The sequence below is a fragment of the Chrysochloris asiatica genome, unplaced genomic scaffold, assembly GCF_000296735.1.
Source record: "Chrysochloris asiatica unplaced genomic scaffold, ChrAsi1.0 scaffold00008, whole genome shotgun sequence".
Lineage (NCBI taxonomy): Eukaryota > Metazoa > Chordata > Mammalia > Afrosoricida > Chrysochloridae > Chrysochloris > Chrysochloris asiatica.
In genome coordinates, this window is record NW_006408526.1 from 13,343,838 (window position 1) to 13,347,677 (window position 3,840).

The 3,840-nt window shown below is 39.0% G+C and overlaps 1 pseudogene; it reads right to left on the reverse strand.

The window, feature by feature from the left end:
* Positions 1-3,485: 3,485 nt before the first annotated feature.
* The window catches only part of LOC102840882, a 23,443-nt pseudogene continuing 23,088 nt past the window's right edge, over positions 3,486-3,840 (reverse strand).

Consider the following 3,840-nt stretch of genomic DNA (forward strand, 5'->3'; position numbering starts at 1 on the left):
CCATCTTTGCTGCAAAGGAGCATCTGGTTGTACTTCTTTCAATACAAATTTGTTTCTTCTTCTGGCAGACCATGGTACGTCAAATATCTTCTCCAACACCATGACACAAATGCATCAATTCTTCTATGGTCCTCCTTATTCACTGTCCAACTTTCATATGCATAGAATGCTATTGAAAACACCATGGTTTGCATCAGTCATACCTTTGTTCTCAAACTTTCATGTTTGCTCTTGAACACTTTAAAAAGCTCCTTGTGTAGCACACTTACCCAAATTGTTTGAATTCTAGACTGCTGATTCTATCACTGTTAATGCTGGATCCAAGCAAAATGAAGTCTTTGATGAGTTCAAACTTTTCTCCATTTAACAGGATTTATTTATTGACCCAGTGATGAGGGTTTTTTTATTCAAATTGAGATGCAACCCATACCAAAAGCTGCGGTCTTTATCTTCATCAATATGTAGTTTAAGTCCTCTTCACTTTCAGCAAGCAAGGTTGTATCATCTACAAATTGCAAGATATTAATGAGCCTTCCTCCAATTCTGATGTCATGTTCTTCATCATATAATTCAGCTTCTCGGATTGTTTGCTCAAGATACATATTGAATTAAAATAGTGAAAGAATACAACCCTGGCACACACTTTTCCTGATTTTTAAACCATTCAGTGTCCCCTTGCTCTGTTTCAATGACTGCTTCATGGTCTTTATACAGGTTCTACATGAGCACACTTAAGTGTTCCGCAATACTCATTCTTCACAATGTTGTCTATAATTTGTCATTATCAGCGCAGTCAAAAGCCTTTGTGTATTCAATAAAGCACAGATAACTGTTTTGAGGTATTCTCTGCTTTCAGCCCGGATCCATCTGAAGTCAGCAATGATATCCATCGTTTCACATCCTTATCTGAATCTGGATTTATGGATTAAATTTATGACATTTCCCCGATAATATACTGTTGTAGAAATTATCTTTAACAAAATTATACATGCATGTGTTATTAATGATCTTGTCCAATGATTTTCACACTCCCCTGGGCCACCTCTCTTTAGAATGGGCAAAAACATGGATCACTTCCAAACAGTTGGCCTGGTACTTATCTTTCAAATTTTTTGGCATAGATAACTGAGTGCCTCCAGTGCTGCATCAGTTTGTTGAAGCATTTCAATTAGTATTCCATCAGTTCTCAGGACCTTGTTCTTTGTTAATGCCTTCAGTTCACAATGGCTCCTGAATATTTGCTACTTGTTGAAATGTTGAATAACATCAATTTATTTTTAGTACAGTGACTCTGTATTCCTTCCATCTTCTTTTGATGCTTTCTACATCCTTCAATATTTTGCCCAGAGAATCCTTCAGAATTTCATGTTGAGGCTTGAATGTTTTTCTGAGTTCTTTCAGCTTGAGAAATACTGAGCCTGTTCCTCCCATTTGGTTTTCTAACTCCAGGTCTTTTCACAATTCAATATAATATTTGACTTTGCTTTCTTGAGCTGCCCTTTGACATTTTCTGTTAAACTTTTATACACTTCTTCCATTTGTTTTAGCATGTCTAAACAAGTTTCAGAGTATCTTCTAATATCTATTTTGGTCTTTTCCTTCTTTCTTGTCTTCTTAATGACCTTGTGCTTTTTCCTGAAAATTTCACAACAGATTTTTATTCATTAGTGTCTAATGTATCAAATCTGTTCTTGAGAAGATCTCTGAATTCCAGTGGGATATCTTCAAGATTATATTTTGTCTCTCTTTGACCTGTTTTAATTTTCTTCAGCTTCAGCCTGAATTTACATGTGAGCAATTAATTTATGGTCTGTTCCCTGACCTTGCTTTTTCTGATAATATAGAACTTTTCCACTGTCTCTTTCCATAGATGTAGTCAATTTGATTTCTGTATATTCCATCTAGTGTGGCCATCTGTATAGTTGTTTTTTATGTTTTTTTCAAAAGGTATTTGCAATCAGTAAGTCATTGGTCTTGCAAAATTCGATCATGCATGCTCCAGCATTGTTTCTATCACCAAGGTCATATTTTCTAACTACTGATTCTTCCTCTTTGTTTCTCATCTTTGAATACTAATTACCAGTAATTGTCAATATGCCTTGATTGCATGATTGATCAATTTCAGACTGGAGAAGTTGGTAGAATTCTGCAAAATTATCATCACTGGTTTTGAGGTTACTGAATAAACTTGAATAATAGTAGTATTAACTGATCTGCCTTATAGGTGCAAAGATATTACCCTACTGCAGACAGCATTATACTTCAGGATTGATCTTAAAATGTTCTTTTGGATGATGAAGTCTACACCATTCCTCTTCAGTTTTTCATTCCTGGCATAGTAAACTATGTAATTAACAGATTAAAAATAGTCAATATCAGTCCATTTCAGCTCACTAACTCCTAGGATATTCATCTTTATATGTTCCATTTCATTTCTGACAACTTCCAATTTTCCTAGGTTCATACTTATTACATTGAATGTTCTCATTATTAATGGGTGTTGCAGCTGTTTCTCCTCATTTTGAGTTGTGTCCCATCATCAAATGAAGGCCCTAAGCTTTACTCCATTTGCATCAACGGGGTCAATTCTACTTTAAGGAGGCAGCTCTTCCCCAGTGTCATTTTGAATGCCTTCCAACATGAGGGGCTCATCTTCTGTCACTCTTACCTGACAATATTGTGGTGCTTTTATTGGCAGTTCAAGCTCACCAAGCTGCTCCTCAGAAACCCTACACAGGGTTGCTATGGGTCAGAACCTACTCAATGGCACTTAGCAACAATAATTATTTGTTTCAATATTCAATGTTCTGGTTCTATTTGACAATGGTCCACTGCTATTCATAAGGTTTTCAGTGGCTAAATATTTGTATGTAGTCTGCCTCTCCTCTCTAGTCTGTCTTACTCTGGAACCTCAGCTGAAACCTGTTCACCATGCATGTCCCTGTAGCATTCAAAATATCTATGGAACAGCTTCCAGCATCACAGCAATATGCATGCCACCAAATACAACAAACTGACAGACGACTATTGATGTAAATGTAGTACTGGTTGTCAAAAATCAGTATTTAAAGATGGCATGAGTAAATTACTGAAATAAATTTTACTATAAACTTAAATGTGAAGTGTATTTCTGATTGTGAGATTATATATATATATCAAGGAGCTCTGGTAGCGTAGTGGTTACGAATCGGGCTGAGAACCTTAACGTCAGCGGTTCGAAACTACCAACCGACTCGATGGTACTTAACAACAACAATATATATATTTGCAGTTGCTTTCACAGTTGTTGTTGTTGTTGTTGTTGTTTCAGAGTATACCACTTAATTATTTAAACTTAATTAGTGCAAAGTGAGGTCAAGAGCCAGAGTCGGGGGCGGGGGTCTGATTGTCACACCAGTTGGTGCCGCTTCGAATCCCTTTCCATGTCCTCAACTTGTGTGTTGGCCTCACAGCCCAGCGGAGACACCAGGTTCAGCAGAGGGTCCTCAGAGGCCCGGCAGGAGAGAGCCAGCAACAGGGCCACGCCAAAGCTGGTGGCTCGTTCTCCGGTGTGCATAGGGGAAGCAATGTCCAGGTGGACCCAGACCCCCGGACAGTGGAAGCCTAATGGGAGGCGATGAAGAGGCCAGCGCAGGAGCCGGGCTGGTTTTCCAGTCCGCCACGGAGTTTTTCATGTCGGCCACTACAGAGGTGAACTCGCTGAAGCGCAGCTTGGGGCAGTAGACCAGTGGGTGCACCAAGTTTCCGCACTTCTTGCTGACAGTCACGCAGGCTGTCTTCTACTCACTGTTGGTGAGCACCTCGGTGTGGCACTTCCCTGTGGCAATGCCCTGAGCCCCG